This window comes from Chrysemys picta, chromosome 1, assembly GCF_011386835.1.
Source record: "Chrysemys picta bellii isolate R12L10 chromosome 1, ASM1138683v2, whole genome shotgun sequence".
NCBI classification, from domain to species: domain Eukaryota; kingdom Metazoa; phylum Chordata; order Testudines; family Emydidae; genus Chrysemys; species Chrysemys picta.
Window position 1 is genome coordinate 293,745,971 of NC_088791.1, and position 17,702 is coordinate 293,763,672.

General features: G+C 41.3%; 1 protein-coding gene across 1 annotated transcript in view; it reads left to right on the forward strand.

Moving 5' to 3' along the window:
• The window catches only part of LOC101942707 (purine nucleoside phosphorylase LACC1-like), a 59,775-nt gene that overhangs the window by 24,204 nt on the left and 17,869 nt on the right, over positions 1 to 17,702 (forward strand). The gene's annotated exons all lie outside the window — the stretch shown is intronic.

A 17,702-nucleotide genomic window follows, 5' to 3' on the forward strand; every position in this document is an offset into this window, starting at 1 on the left:
GAGTGGGACTGGGGGCCGGGACCTCAGCAGCATGCCACTCAAAATCGGCTTGCGTGCCGTGTTTGGAACGCGTGCCGTAGGTTGCCAACCCCTGTGTAAGGGTATGCAGTCCACCTCCCTGCCAAGGCCACATGGTTTGTGGTCTAGTATCTTGTCCATTCTAAGTGTAAACATGGCCTAACTTTATATGTTCTGACGGGACTGTCATCTGTTCCTCTTGGGAGGCCATTCCAGACTATTAATACATCACTCTGTCAGAAACTGTGACATTCAACTAATGTTTCTTTCTTACTTTCTATTGTTTCTAGAGCTGGCAAAATATCTTAAAGAGAACAGTTTTCCGTTGTAAAATGAAGCGTGGTTGAAATAGAAATACTTAATGAAATCATGTCAATTTTTCCATCATTTTGTTTTGGAGAAAAAATGTGTGTGGGGGGGGGGGAGGCAGGGAGGGAGAGAGTTCTGACAATGTCAAAATGTCCCATTTCAACTTTTTTTTAAATGAAAAGTTTCAGTTTTTCCTTTTGAAACAACTTATTTTGTATTGTATTGTGTATTATAATATAATCTAAAACAAAGTTGGAATCATGGAGAATTTCAAAACGTTGGGGTTTCATTCTAAATTGTAATAGAATTTTGTTTTCAAAAATCTCAAGGCCCTTTGCAAAATGGAACTTCTGTTCTCCTCCCAGCTCGAATTATTTCTTGTGCATAGCACTCTGAAAGATCCAAAATAACCCCTCTTCCTCCTTGGTGATTACACCCGTCACATATTATAGGCAGTTATCATGTTCCCCCTTGTCATCATTTAACCCATTTACAGTAGTTAGCTCCTTGACTCTTTCCTCATAAATCAACACCTTCAGCCCTCTGCTCTTCTCTAAGCTCTGCCCAGTTTATCAATAGCTCTCGGGTATGGATGAGAATTGAACTGATGCCTTATTCCAAGTGCAGTCACCCCAGAGTGTTGTACTTAAAGTACTGCACAGGATCTTTTCAGGGGGAATAAGGCAGAACGCCACCTTTATTAGTAATACATGTATTCATTAACACTGTATTATATGCATATAATATATTACACTTACACTCACACACACACACAAACACACTCCGTCTTGTTGTTACCAATTAGTTGCTCCCCTTAACTTCACTGGCCAGGTGAGTTAGATGGGGGAGGGGGTGGAGCCAGGCTTCTGCCGATCCGGATCGATGCTCCCATGTTGACAAGACGAGACCCGGGGTCCTCTGCAAGACACCTCACTTTTATAGCAGCTTTCCTCTTATGCAAATCTATACCAGATTCAAACTCTGCGTCTGTGTCCATTGGTCCTTTGTGCTGCTTTCTTTTGAGTGTTGTCCCAATGCTGCAAAGAGGGTGTTTCCAAAAGAAGGTGCTTGCTTCTAACCCCCGAGGCCCTCGGTATGTCTGCTTGTCTTTAATGAGCCCACTTGACACGTTTTATTGTCCTTGGGTCTGGCTCCCAGCCCCTCTCCAACAGTTGAGGCTGTCTGGAGGTGCTGCCTTCCATGCCTTCCTCATCCACACCTCATTCATTCAACCGGGCAATTGATTAAGAGTGGGGTGGGGGGGAGAGCTCTTGTTCTACTGCTAGCAAAAAGAAAATTTTCTTCTATCTTATTCTATCCTTAGGGGCTATAATATTATACCAAGGGTAATGCAAAGTTTCTAAATGAGGCTTTGATACAAAGTTCCATGAAAACAGAGGTCACACGTGGGTAGACCCACCACAACGTTATATGAAGAGGCACAATGTAAAGTCAAATGAAAATTATCACAGATTTATCTACAAGAGCAGAGTAGAGGCCCTTGTGTCTGCTGTGTAAAACTGCACTGACCTTTGTCCATTAGACCGCAAGTTCATACATAATTTTCAGCACAGAACTACCAAAATCTGTGGCAGTGAGCCACATTAGCCACCTCCAGCTTCTTCTTCTTTTGCAAAGGACTCACAGCCTGCTGTGCTTTAATAATGATTTATTTTAGTCTCCCCAGCCATCATTCATAATCCATAGTATTCTTCCAGAAGCAACCTGCGTGAGTGGGGGGAGGACAGGCCTTACCCCGCTGAACTGTTGATATTCCTGATGCTGTGGCATCTGAGGTGAGAGGGCTCTTTAGTTCATCAGACAATAACATAACAAAATCCAGTGGCTGGAAGTTGACAATAGAAAAATCCAAAGAGTTGCAAATTTTTAGCAGTGAAGGAAATTATACACTGGAATGGCTTACCTAAGATTGAGGCGTATCCTCAATCACTTGAACTCTTTACCTCAAGATTAGATGTCTTTTAGCAATATATACTGTAATTTAACCACAAGTTATTTGGCCGAAGCTGGAATTAGATTAGATGTTCACAGTGGCCTTGGACTCTATGAATCTAAGAAGGGCAGTTGATCTGTGCCCAGTGCTGCCAGTTCCAGCGTGTGCTCTGGGCAGATAGTCTCGGGGTCACTCACCATAGAGATGTTCACCTGCCAATCTGAGGATGAGCTACCTCCTTGCAGTACAATAACTGCTGTTGAAAAATAGCGATGAATATTTTGTCACTCTATGGTTCTGGAGTCATGATAAGGAAAGTTCCTGTAAATGGACTGGAGTGAGGAACAAAATCTGCCCTGGGATGCTGTCAGAGGACATTAAACATTAATGGTTAGAGATTGTGGAGAAAAACAAGAAGTGGAAAGAGACGGCCGTCATGAGGATGAAGTCATTTCTATGACAGCACGTTGAAGAGGTAGTTCGAGAACAGTTCATCTGTGTGAAAATGTGACCCCCGTAATTATCACCACGGTAGTTGAATAATACTACCTAGAGTGTTCCTCTGTGAAGTTATTGGCCACAAATACTAATAATGCTTACGGCTACTTTAAATTAGGTAGTCAATTTTTTCTCAGTTTGCTAAAAATATGGGACACATATCACCCATTGGCTTGTCTCAGTTCTTTCCTTTTACCTCTTCTTCCCTTTTTGGATTTGCGACACATGCACAATCTACTTGGATGCACCTGGCAAATGTCCTGAGAGGCACTCCTAATTGGGGGCAGCAGCAAACCAGCATTGCATTGCTCAAACAGGAGGTATTCATTTTGACACCATTTATTTTGCATGAAACTCTGAGATGCAGAGGAAAAGGTTAGATTATCATCAGCTGGGAAATAAGATATGTGCCTGAAGGCTCAAGGGTTAGAAAGGCTCAAGGAACCAGAGTTGGCAGTTGAAGTTCATACACTCCAAATCTAGTCTGAGAAGGGTCTCTCTCCTCACTGCTGTCCCCCAAAGGCGTGTGCATCAGCAAGGAAGGATACAGTGGTTTTCATCCTTCTATGAAGCACTCAGACCCCAGTTTAACAATACACTTATGCAGTCCTGGCACAAGGCTAAGCATCTGCTTAAGTGATTTGCTGGAGCCTGAGATGATCCACAATAATTTCCTAGGATGACAGGGGAAGCAGTGAATGGTGAGCCTCTGTCCTTCCCATCCCTTTCTGTGTTTCTAGACTGAAAATACTAAAAAGAAACTTCTCTCGGTTTTGTTCAGCTTGGCTAACCTCCCTACTGTGGAGATGTGAAAGAATTTCTACCACAATATTTGTCTGCAGACAGCTGTAATAGCAAGTGTCATGAGGTGTGTTTGGCTCAAGAGCTGAGAGCTTAGAATTGCTCAGGAATCTTTTCTTGCTTGCTGTGGACCAAAACTGGAGCTTCTAATTCAGGGTCTTATGCTCCCCACTGGTTCGGGGCCAGATTCTGCCACTCTGACTCACGCTGAGAAGTATCTTACTCTGCGAGTGGTGACACTGGAAACAAGAGGCTCATTGGTGAGGTAAGATAAAACACCAGGTAAGAAGGGTGTGACGGTGCTGCCCGTGGGAGCCAGCTGAGGTTACTCAGTTAGGGTGAACTGCAAACAAAACAGGACAGACAAACCCCAGAAGCTGGTGGTTATTTCAACACTTAGATTTACCAAACCAGCACAGAACAGCTTCTATAGTTCCTCACCGATTACTCAGAAGCCCAAACAATGCAGTTCCCTTAAAGTACCCAGCCTCAGCCCTGCGTCCAGACACACACGTCAGATATGATGATGATTTCTGAAAATCTTATCTTATATAAAAGAAAAGGTTCTTTCAATCGCAAAGGGTCAGCCACATACCCAGGTTTAATTATAACTTAGATCTTACCCAAAATACATGCTTATAGCCAATTCTTATTAACTAAGCTAAAATTTATTAAAAAAGAAAAGAGGGAGTTGGTTAAAAGATCAATATACATACAGACTTGAATTTAATTCTTGAGGTTCAGATACATAGCAGAGGTGAGCTTGTAGTTGACAAAAGTCCTTTTAGAAATAGTTCATAGGTTATAGTCCAATGTCCATATTCAGGGTGACTCCAGTCAGTGACTGGGAATCGTAATCCTTGTGGCTTAAGGTTTCCCCACTTGAAACCCAAAGCAGATCTGAGATGCAGAAGGATCATGTCCCAAGGTTTTTATACATTTCCAGCAGCCTTTTGGGCTGAGAAAACAATAGGCTTACCTTTCCTTCTTCTAAACGTCATGGCAATTAGCACTGGATAATTTATCCATTAGACAGTTCAGATACAAGTTACCACAACCTTCAAAGAGATATAGAGACAATAATACTATTTCCCTCAAGTGTCTTCCTAAATACTGATACTCCTTTTTTGATCTTTGAATCAAAGCTATACTAATAGACAAGACTTGTTTGCTTATATCACATGACCTGAGCAAACATCTACCCTTCTACCTCTAAGAATGCAGACTTGCATTTCAAAGCTCTATTCATTTACATATCTTCCTAACCAGTCTCTAAAGTTCGGCCAGGGGTTAGGTCAGTCTGTGAGTTAATTAACTCTTTTTGGCCCTGTTACTTTTCAATGAGATATTATATTACACTCATAACATCACACCCCCAACGCAAAATTGATGCAGGAAGAGATGACATGAAATGTTTTACCAAACTCATATTCAATAACATGATTGAATTTCTTTACAAATTTAAGGTTAAACTTGGTTAGAACAATAGTGGATTGGATTTGCTCTTGCAGCATGGTTCCTGTATGTCTCATGTGATTTTGCCAAGAGCTAAAGAAAATAGCTACTTTATCTATACAAGCTCTGGCAAATGTTTGGAACCCTATTAACATTAAATTAATGTAGATATTAATGTTGTTCACAGTGTAGGAACCTTGGCATTTAGCCATGAAAACAATATGGTAGTGTGCCTCAGTTTCCCTTTTTATACAGCATATTAGGTTTGGAATGTCTTTTTTCCTGTGAAAAGTTCTAATACTGTTTACAGGCATTGACAGTGCAACATTAGCATTACAAGGCCTTTTAACATAAGGTGTGTTTTTATGTATTACTTTCAACATGTTTAAGGGATTTTCCAAAAGATTAGGCACCTTGTACATTTTTACAGTTCTTGGCATTAGCAACACATTAGTTACAAAAAGAAGAACAGGAGTACTTGTGGCACCTTAGAGACTAACAAATTTATTAGAGCATAAGCTTTCGTGGACTACAGCCCATTTCTTCGGATGCATCCACGATGTAGTCCACGAAAGCTTATGCTCTAATAAATTTGTTAGTCTCTAAGGTGCCACAAGTACTCCTGTTCTTCTTTTTGCGGATACAGACTAACACGGCTGCTACTCTGAAACCTGTCATTAGTTACAAAAATCACCATTAGAAATAAATTCATTGCAAGTGTCCATTTACAATTATTTTTGTCATGCCACACCTTTGGCTCAATACCATTGGGGTTTGGACCTTTTAGGGTTACCCTGTGGTTTCCCTTTGCAAAATTAAGTTTTCTTCTTTTTCCTTGTCCTGAAGGATCAAACCCTGATTTCTCTTGCTTAATGGAGTTTACTGGCTGATGGGGTGGGTTCTTTGTGCTAACAGCTATTAGCAAGTCTTTCTTCTCCCAGTTAGTCAGGTAATTTGCATTAACACAGACACTAGCTTTTAGATTTTTAGCTGCTACCAATTCCAAGGCTGGGCTTTGTCTTACAGAGATACCACACAAAGTCAAAGAGTCTGAGGGTGAGAGTTTGCTTGCTCTCCCCTGCATCCTCAAGCATTCAGCCATGAAACTGTTCTGCTTTGAAACACCAGTAACCAAATCTGTCCTCAGACCCTGAAGCACAGATTGCTCTCTCAAAGAATCAGCATGGAGACATTTTCTGTTTCAATACCATTGTCTTTCCAACAAGCTGGCCAAACACAGCCACTTGGTTATAGGGCTGCTTAACTTTCTTAACAGCTTTTACTTCATTTGAGACTTTTTCAAAGCTATTCACATTGGATCTTTCAAAAGGAAAGTCAGTGGATCCATTCACAACAGAAAATTTCTGGCTGTTAGGAACTGAAACTTCCTTGATTAAATCACTTTTACACCCTTCAGTTGCAGCAAACTGATTACCATGAGGATTCTTTTCCCTAGGAGCTTCTCTAAGCAACAATTCATTTGTCTCAGAAATTTTGCCCTTACCCTCTTCTCCTAGGGCTTGCTTTAAAGGAACACTTCCCTGAGCCACAACAGACTCTTTCCGGGTCTTACTCACATCCATGATCACCTTTGGCCAATCAGGCAGATTTCTACACAATCCCCTTTCAGGCAAACCCATAGACTTACTAGATAAAAGGTCAGAAGCATTCTCCTTTCCTTTGCCACACACAAGTTCAGGAATCTTTCCCTTCTTGCTATAAGTTTCCAAACTGTTAGTAGGTAACACCATCAAATCACCTTTAGGATGCTGGAAATGTGGGGACACGATCCTGCTCCATCTCAAATCTGCTTGGGTTTCAAGAGGGGAAAACCTTAAGCCATAAGGATTGAGATCCCCAGTCACAGACTGGAGTCACCCTGAATATGGACATTGGACTATAACCTATGGACTATTTCTAAAAGGACTTTTGGCAACTACAAACTCATCTCTGCTATGTATCTGAACCTCAAGAATTGAATTCAAGTGTGTATGTATATAGACCTTTTAAACAACACTCTCTCTCTTTTCTTTTTTTAAATAAATTTTAGCTTAGTTAATAAGAATTGGCTATAAGCGTGTATCTTGGGTAAGATCTAAGTTATAATTGAACCTGGGTATGTGGCTGATCCTCTGGGATTGGAAGAACCTTTTCTTTTATATGATGAGATAAGATTTTCAGTAATCATCATCATCATCTGACATGTGTGTCTGGGCGGAGGCCTGAGGCTGGGTACTTTAAGGGAGCTGTGCTGTTTGGACTTCTGAGTAACCAGTAAGAAGCTGTTTTGTGCTGGCTTGGTAAATCTAAGCATTGGAATAACCACCAGCTTCTGGGGTTGTTTTGCCCTGTTTTATCTGCAGTTCACCCTAATTGAGTGACCTCAGCTGGATCCCACGGGCAGCACTGTCACAGTGGCGTAGCCGTGCAAGGATCCACAGAACCAGGTCAATTAAGCTTTGGGTCAGAACCCCACACTATCCAAATTGGAATTTTGGTATTGAGAGTGTGGTTGGTTAAAGAGCAGTTGCAATGGGTGAGCAAAGAGCATATGAGGGTCTTGACAAAAAAGCCCTGGAAGATTTGTGTTCAGAAAAGGGGATAAGCTTTTTTAAACCGTAACTCAAATAACGTTGTGTTTCATCAGAGACAACTACAGGATCCTTTAGCGGTAACCTGCAATTATCATTGTATTTTTTTTTAAACAACGTAGTTGGGGGTTTATCTTTTGATCGCATTTTAAAATTGTACACTGATGATTTACCAGAAAATGACCATCTGGTGGTACAGATTGTAAAAGGGAAAAGGCCGGGCATGCCGAGATTTGTTCTAAACATGTTTCAACATGTCCAGATGTGTTTGTCTTGTTGTGAGTTTAAAGAGGCACATCAATAAAGCACACCTTGAATTTTGTTTACGTCTTTTATTTTACACTGTTAACCATTCAATTTTTCGTTTTTTAAAAGGGTTGCTGCTACTTATGGCCGTGACAGGCTGTATCCCTGTTTTTAGATGTTCTAAAAACTGTTTGTTGGTAACATGCCCTACAACAAATGTAGGCACGTTTAGCTCCGCCAAGGCTTTCATAAACACATTCCACCCCTTAGGAGTCCTTCTGTTAGTGAAAGAATAAGAGACGGTTACCCCCATGACCAAATCGAGCATGTGAGACCCCTCAATCATTTCCCCCGGTACACAAAACTGCCATTTTTGTCCCAAGAAGAAACATCTTTACACTGTCTAAGTTTATTTAACAATATTTCAGATTTTTTTTTATACCGAGGATTTACCCCCCCAATATCTCCCGAATGACAAAGTCCGATGAGCCCCCCAGACATTCAGGAGGTTGAATTTCCTCTTGCTCTTGCTCGGGGAGAAAGAGGTTTATTTTAGTCTTTTCCATTTCACCATGCTTGGCCAATACCAGGTATCTTTGCAGAACTCCCTCACAAAGTTTAGACTTCTCGAATGTCTTTCATTTCTGAATCCAGTTGACATGCGGTTGTGGTTCTGATATTTTCTTCACCGCTAGAAGCAAGCTTTATTTGTTCTAACTGATGGCTAGGAACGAGGTACAATTTTTCAGCGTGTTCCATTATCTGTCAATTAAAAGGCTTCACAGTAGAGGGAGTGCAAAGCTTAGCAAAGGTCCGATAAAGCCACTGTCCTGTTTTACAATTAGCTTTTTTCTTTTGAGGGATAGCTTTTTATCACTCAGATTTTTAATAATCCCCCATTTTCTTTTTAGGACGCTTATTTGTTGGGGTTTTAGAGGAACATTTCCTTTTAAAGTGTTGAGCGCTATTTCTGAGATGCCTGCTACCAGGTTATCAGAAGCCGAGCAGAGAATAGCCTTTCTTTGCTGCGGCTTGGCTTTAAGATGAGAAATCTTAAAAGAGCCAGGTTTCTCTGCAAGCGCCTAAACATGTTTGTCAGGGGGATGCTCTTTTTTAAAATGAAAGTTGAATAAAAATAACTATTTTATGGGTTTTTAAAGGTGTATACACAGAGCCAGTCTGGGGGGAAAAGGCCTGTTCTTAACTTGAAGCCCTCAGGCATTGAAGCATTTAATCCACCAGCAGATACCCATAGGGGTTTTCGGTAGCGTCCTCAAAAGCCGCCAAAAATAATTGTGTTTTAGCAGGGTACATTAGCCGGGCCAAAGTGGTGATTTGCAGTTTATTGCGGGTTATTTTAAAAAGAACCATATACTTAGTATTTAAATTAATGGTTCGGTTTTTTTTTCCCTGACAAAAAACATTTTCACAATGTACATAATACTTAGGTTTTTGTGGTGTACGTATTTTGTAAAGGCTTTTTCGATTTCGCTGCTTTCAGAAGCAGACTCCATTAGATCATCTATAACAACCATATTCACTTTATTACTAGGAAATAAATGTTCATCATTAAAGTATTAGGTAAACCTTCCAAAAACGTAATTGTCATAAACATATAGTTAAGGGTTAATTCCTCTTTTACCTGTAAGGGGTTAAGGTCACATAACCTAGCTAACGCCTGACCAGAAGGACCAATAAGGGGACAAAATAGTTTCAGAGAGGGAGGGGGAGGGAGCCTTTGTCTGTTCTGTGTGCGCTTTTGCCGGAGTCAGAAATCCAGGAACCAGCCATCTAACATTTCTTAAAAGTAGTATTTAAAGAAGAAATGTATTAAATTATGTTTATTTTCCATTTGTAATTTCTTTTGCATAAGAGGGAAAATAAGATTGGGTTCTTGTGTAACTTTAAAGTTTTTCCCAGAGGAAAATCCTCTGTGTTTTGAATCTGTTGTCTGTAAAATTATTTTGCTTTCTTATCTCACAAAGGTATATCTTTCACCTTTTTTTTTCTTTAATTAAAAGTCTTCTTTTAAGAACCTAATTCATTTTTTCTTGTTTCAAAATCTAAGGGTTTTGGGGGATCGGTGTTCACCAGGAAATTGGTGAAGAAATTCTCTCCAGTCTACCCAGGCAAGGGTTATAGGGACTTGGGAGGGGGAAATTTGGGGGAAGGCAGAGTTCCAAGTGGCTCTCTCCTAAATGTTTGTTTAAATCGCTTGGTGGTGGCAGCTACTGTAACCTAAGCTGGTAAATACGCTTAGAGAAGTCTTTCATGCAGTCCCTACGTCTGTACCCTAAAGTTCAGAGTAGGGAATAAACCTTAACATGGTGGCAGAACGGTGGGATTCATTTTGAACCAAAAGCCAGTAAGATTTTTTTTCTCTTCTCTGAGCTGAAGGAGAGACATATCTTATCTCTCTTTGCCTGAAGGCAGAGGTGTTAAGTTTTTCTAACAAAGGTTTTTTGTTAGAGAAAGGTTTCAAGCTGTGAGAGCTAGCAAGTAATTACCATTTTGCAAAAGAAGTCACAAAACCAGTTTTTTTTTTGTTTCTTTCTTACTGGGGCGGGCAGGTTGGGGGCGGAGAGAAGGAGTCAAAAGTCCCAAAGTCAAAGAAACAGATCCAATCCTTCTTAGGCTTGGTCAAATATTACAGGCGATTTGTACCATACTACAGCCAAATTGCTGCCCCACTGACAGACCTAACCAAAAAAACCAAGCCCAATGCAGTTCAGTGGACTGATGAGTGTCAAAAGGCCTTTAACCAGCTTAAGGTGACACTCATGTCTAACCCTGTGCTTAGGGCCCTGAACTTTAACAAACCATTCCAAGTAACCACAGATGCGTCCGAGTGTGGTGTGGGAGCAGTTTTAATGCAGGAAGGACCAGATCAAAAATTCCATCCTGTCGTGTTTCTCAGCAAAAAACTGTCTGAGAGGGAAAGCCACTGGTCAGTCAGTGAAAGGGAATGCTACGCCATTGTGTACGTGCTGAAAAAGTTACGCCCATACATTTGAGGATGGCATTGCCAACTACAAACCGACCATGTTGCGCTAAAGTGGCTTCACACCATCAAGGACAATAACAAAAAACTTCTTCTGTGAAGTTTTGCTCTCCAAAATTTTAATTTTGAAATTCAACACATTTCAGGAGCTTCTAACCAAGTGGCTAATGCACTCTCCTGTAAAAGTTTCCCAAAATCAACTGGTTAAAATCATCCATAAATGTAAAAAATATTGTTAGTTTTTACATAATCAGTAGTATATGTAAGAGCGCATGTGACTTATTAGTTCTGTTTTCTCTTAAAGTTCTAGGGAAAAATCACAGCCAGTGTGGTCTGGCACGGTCTATGATTTGGGGGGGCATGTCATAAACATACAGTTAAGGGTTAATTCCTCTTTTACCTGTAAGGGGTTAAGAAGGTCACATAACCTAGCTAACGCCTGACCAGAAGGACCAATAAGGGGACAAAATAGTTTCAAAGAGGGAGGGGGAGGGAGTCTTTGTCTGTTCTATGTGCGCTTTTGCCGGAGTCAGAAATCCAGGAACCAGCCATCTAACATTTCTTAAAAGTAGTAAGTATTTAAAGAAGAAATGTATTAAATTACGTTTATTTTCTATTTGTAATTTCTTTTGCATAAGAGGGAAAATAAGATTGGGTTCTTGTGTAACTTTAAAGTTTTTCCCAGAGGAAAATCCTCTGTGTTTTGAATCTGTTGTCTGTAAAATTATCTTGCTTTCTTATCTCACAAAGGTATATCTTTCACCTTTTTTTTCTTTAATTAAAAGTCTTCTTTTAAGAACCTAATTCATTTTTTCTTGTTTTAAAATCCAAGGGTTTTGGGATCGGTGTTCACCGGGAAATTGGTGAAGAAATTCTCTCCAGTCTACCCAGGCAAGGGTTATAGGGACTTGGGAGGGGGAAATTTGGGGGAAGGCAGAGTTTCAAGTGGCTCTCTCCTAAATGACAGGTTTCAGGGTAGCAGCCGTGTTAGTCTGTATCCTCAAAAAGAACAGGAGTACATGTGGCACCTTAGAGACTAACAAATTTATTAGAGCATAAGCTTTCGTGGGCTACAACCCACTTCTTCGGATACATAAATGTTTGTTTAAATCGCTTGGTGGTGGCAGCCACTGTAACCTAAGCTGGTAAATAAGTTTAGAGAAGTCTTTCATGCAGTCCCCACATCTGTACCCTAAAGTTCAGAGTGGGGAATAAACCTTAACAGTAATACATGGAAATTTTTGCAGCAGCTCTTTATACAATGGCTGCCAACAGCTATAATACCACAAAATATTTTCAGGTATACACGATAACAACTTATTACCATTTTCTAACAATTGCTGTATAAAAAATAATTTTCCAGAATTTGAGGGGCCACAAAGCAAACAGGAAAAGGGGTGAACAAACTGAACGTGGCTTTTCATAACAATTAATACCCGTATGGCAAGGTTTTAAAATCTGCCCTGAGGGCTCTTTTGGCGTAAACTACTTTGGGGTATTTTTTTAGAGTTCTCATTTCTATCAACCAGTGCTTTTTTACCCTTACGATTCCTAGCTGCTGTACCACAATTTCTTTTGGAACCTCTCCCACAGGGTAATCCCAAACGAGTTCTTTTATGCTTTCAAAATTATTTTTTTCGCTATTCCCTGAGATGAGCGTGATTCCTTTTACTTTTATACAGGTTTTACCGCTGGACAGTTTGTACCCGTATGTTTTAGGCCCAGTGGACACAAACTCCACAATGTGTTCATCTGGTGGTATTTCGCTGGTCAGATCCCCTAAATAATCCCTAGGGGGTTCCACTCCCCTTCTTTACTCACAAAAATCACAGAGTCCGTATTGTGATAAAGACACCGCTCCTGTAAGCGGTCTAACAGGAGGTAGAGCTCTAGCCTGGCATAAGCGGTGGTAAAGCATGCTATAAACACATTAGTGTTGCTGGAATGGGTGCAATGTTCTTTTGTGTACTTCCAAGACACCATGGCCGTGTAATTGTCGATAAACTCGCACGCTGACATGTTGTAATAAGGTACAAAGGCATACTCGAAGAGCTCATCAGGGTCCATCACTATACTGGTGTTAGTATACTGGTGTTCGCTGACCAAATTTTCCCCACAAGGAATTTAAAAACACTTTGAGATTTGCCTTTTTGTGGGGTTTACCTTAATCTTGTTTAGACGCAGACACATGCCTTCTCTTTCATGGTACTCTTTAACATACTGGGTTTCTTTCAACTCGTCTGTACACCAGTGAGGGAACCCCGAGGCCTCTTGTTTCTGTCTCAGGTGTGTTTTAATGTAGTCTGAAAACAGGGCATCTGAAGAGCGGTTAAAATGCCAGATTTCATAAATTTCAGCGATCCTGTACCCTTTGTCTAAAGCCTCCACTAACTCTATTGTGCACTAAGTTCCTGTTAAAGCCCTCTCCTCCTGACTGTGCGTGCAGGAATCCTTTTGTCTTGTTTCTGCACAAAGGGTGCACAGGGGGAACATTAGTTTACCACCAACCCTGTATGGCAATACGGGGAAATACAAGCCTCTCGGAGGGTACACTTTAACCTTGGCAATGCCAAAGTACCCTCTGATATCCCCAAAACCCTCATACACGATAACGGGGTGTCCCACAGGGTATTGTTTAGTCTTGTTAACAAAAGGGTAAAGGCTGGTAAAATCGTAGTAATGAATCTGCTCCCCAGGCTACGGTTTGTAAAAAAGGCAAATGGCATTTGTTCTACCATCATAAAGGGTGTCTCTAGGGACCAAAGGCTGTGGTAGTTTTTTTTTTCTCGTAAAAAAGCCCCCACCCGGTTATTGTTAGCTAGCATAGCCTGCCATTCATGTTCCCAGACGCGCCTTACCTCAAACCCCTGTCTTTTTAGAAATTCAGCCTTAATTATGGTTCGGTTGTACAGGTGGCCCGTAGGTCGCATTAAGCAGCGGGTTATAATCATTTTCACAATAGCAAACAGGGCAGCCGTGAAAAAAACAGCCGTTAAATTCAAAGGCCGTAGGCTTACCTGCTATGATGGCATAGCTGTCCAAAAAATAGGACCCCGCTTTAAACTCCCCACCCTGCAAAGCGTGTTGAATGTAAATGTTTTTGGTGTGGGCTACATACAGCAACCATTGAATGGCCGGGGTGGAATATCTCTTCTGCTGTTTGTGGTAATTGTCTAATGGCAGAAGGGCTATGGTTCGCGGTTTAAAAAAATTAAACCAGTACATGGCCATGCAAATCGAGGCTAATGTAAGGTACTGAAAGGGATCTATACACTTAGGGTATGTCTACACCCAGCCGCTAGTTTGGCGGCTGGCAATCGAAGTTCTGGGTTCGACTTATTGCGTCTTGTCTGGACGCGATACGTCGAACCCGGAAGTGCTCGCCGTCGACTGCGGTACTCCAGCTAGACGAGAGGAGTACCGCGGAGTCGACGGGGGAGCCTGCCTGCCGCGTGTGGACCGAGGTAAGATCGAACTAAGGTACTTCGAACTTCAGCTACGTTATTCACGTAGCTGAAGTTGCGTACCTTAGTTCGATTTGGGGGGTGAGTGTAGACCAAGCCTTAGTGACCACCTCCTCATTATCCTGTCCTGGCTTTTTAACAATTTGCTTCTCTGTCATTTTTATAACTTCATTTCTGAACCGGTCGTAAGCCTCTCGCAAAATTTCAACATCTTTTTTACAATAATAGTGCAGTTCTTTCTGAAGATTGAACTTGTTTTGGCGATTGTGTTGGTACCAGTTTAGAAATTCCTTTTTTTCTTAAGGCATCATGTATTCTACTTCAAAGTACTCTATCCCAGGCATAGGCCCCACATAGCTCTGATTTCCACGGTGTTAAAAAAGTATGGAAAGTACCCTTCCTCAAACCCCATAGCTTTGGGTAACTTGCTAAGTTTCATGGGAAGAAAATTTAAAGAATCTATAAATCTGATGTCTAAGTCCATCACCGTTATGCACATTAGTTTTCCACCTTGCGTCATGGGACTAACAACCATTTTTTATTTAATCAACTGTCTAAGAATAAAACAACAATCGTAACCTTTAGCGTTATGAGCGATAAATGTGTATCCCTTAAAGCGTTTGTCTACCAAGGTTTGAACAAACTCGCTAACACATTCTTCCCCCTTAAATTCCCAGCTGGTTTCTTTATCTAAATGCATGGCATAAACGTAATTTGGCACGTGTACCCCCGTTTCTTGCATGCATTCAAAATCATAAAACACATAATCCTTTCCCTCTTCTGGAGACCAGATATTACACATATAACACTCGTGACCCTCTATGTTGTCGGTCTTCTGATAGCACTGAGGACATTTTTTGCTTTTACACCAGTGATTTTTAACCTCGTAGAAGCCGCACTTATTGCAAAGACTTCTGTTTTTACAATCAACTTTACCATCTTTTGCCAGAGCACTGTGCCTTTCTAAACAGGTGTTGGACCTGAAAAATAGCTTACAGCTGGGTCATCTCTTTTTTTCAGTGGTCACTTCAAGGCACTCAGCGCTATTACATGTACAACAGTGGTTTTTACAGACGTGCTGGTGCTTGTGGCTGTATGTGGCGTAACAGTAGTTGCACAAATACGGCGTGCCTATAAAGGCTTTAATATTTAGGATGCCGTAATAATGTTTGTCATGTAACAGAACAAAAACAGTTTTGGGGCGTTGTACATCAGCTGTTGTAAAAAAGCTTCAGTTTCCATTTTCATGTTACATAACGGTAATAGTTATGCCTAAGCACTCTTCAAAAGAGCTCACGTCTATAAAGCTAATCATTTTTTCTGGCCCCCTCTAATAGTTGGGCATATGTAATTTTTTCATCTGCTAAAAGACCCAGCACGCTACCGGCAAAACACAGGTTGTTACCTTGGTTATTTAAATCAATTAAATGTTTTCTTTTTTTTTCAATGATTTTACTGTAGGTAACAGTCTTTAAGGGTCTTACAGACCCACTTCCGCCAGCCCTGTTTCTAATAATCGTAACAACCAGTCTTAAAGTTCCAGACCCCATGATTTCAGCGTTACTCTGCAACACCGTAATAATGTTATTTAAAAAATCTATGGTGTTTAAGTCTTCCCAAGGCCTCTGTAAAGAAAAAAGCAGTTGATTAAGACCCGGGACGTCTAAGCGTAGCTGTACAAAATCTTCAGAGCCCACCTGACTATTAATATCATCTAGCAAATTTTGAATAGCGGTGTCAACGGCCGCCATGGCTTCTGTAAACCCCGTTACTGTGTCCAAATTAGCAAAACGAAATTCTTGAAAATATTCATAAGCGTTAAACTCTCTTCGGGGTCTTATCCAATGTCTCACACGTTCCAAATACACCTGAGGAGGTGTATTAGGAGCAGGAGAATCTGGACCTTCAGAAGTCGCGCGGGGGGGGGGGTGTCTATGTCTATTTCCCTTTCTTGGTTGGGGGTTGTTTTCTTAAAATAGCTTTGGCTTTTTAAAGTTTTTTGGCCAAAAGCCTCCTCAATTTTTAAAGATTTTTTTCCTCCATCCCCTCTGTACATTTTTAGGTTTCATGTTTAGTCACCCCCTCCCTTCCCCCTTCAACAAGCTTTTCACCTTTTCAAGCAGTGCCCGGGTTTCTGTTATCTTTTGGTCTAAAACCACCCTTTCTTCTGGAGCATTTTGCTTTTGAAACACCTCAAGAATTAGCTTCAAAAACTTTTTATCTATTAAACGCTTAAGAGATGTACAAACACTAAACAGCTCATTACAAACAACAATTGATGCAGCAAGACCTACGGGGAGGTTGTTATTTGTAGCAGAGATTCTGCTTTGCCCAGAAGCCGGGGGAGCTGGCCTCTTGACTCTGCTCAAACCCATCCCTGGACACAGCTGCTGCTACAGGATTGTTTGCCTTTCCCCTTTTTAAAGCTGGTTCCTTTGGGGCTGTAAAGGCTTGGGGTTGTTGAAAACTAGGGGTTTTAACTCCTTTGGATCCCTTACCAGTGTCCCTGGAAGCTGCAGAGGTAGATTTTTTGGCCCTGGTGCTGCAGGGCGGTTCAAAATCAGGGGGTCTAACCTCCTTGCTTCCAACTGTTTTTGTTTCAGTGGTAGATTTTTTGGCCCTTTTTAAGGATGGCTGGCTCTGTGTAATGGGGGAATTGAATGTTCTGTGCTGTTCAAAATCAGGGTGTTGCCAGCACAGAGTGCCCGAGGCAAAGCAACAGTGGGTTCGTTGCCCGGTGTGCTTCGCGTCAATAAACACACCAGGTGGAGAAGCAAACAAAGTTTATTTGGGATCCCAAAGCGGTGCAAGGAGACTGGCAAGTCTCAAATCAAGCACACTAACAGGAACAGTTTTTCTTCTTTTATACATTTTGCAGTTAAGCCTCACCCCCCCTTCCCCTCTAGCCCCCCCTTTCTCTCCCCCCATTCCTCCCTCTACCCCTCCCATCCCTGGTAATAGTTACTAAGCAAATAATGATTACATTTAAGCAGTTAAATCATTCTTGGCAGCTATAAGCCTAGCTTGTTAGTAACTTCTTTAAACCGTTATCTTGTCCTTTTTCTCTTCAGCCAGAAACATGCAGGCCTCATTATTACCGCTTGAGCAGGGGGTTGCACACAGATAACTGGTTGCTTACATATTCCAATTGCACCTGGCTTTTGAGGTTGATTAGAGTTTAAACATGGAAGGATAGAGTTTGGTTCACTTAGGCCTAGTGCAGGAAGGCTTCATTAACACTTAGTGGCCTTCCACCCTCCCGAGTTACCTAGGGTGAGGCCTAGTGACGTCAACAAGGGGGTCTAATACATTTGCTTCCAATGGCAGCTGCCTCAGAGGAAAAACATTTTCCCCTCTTTAAAGGC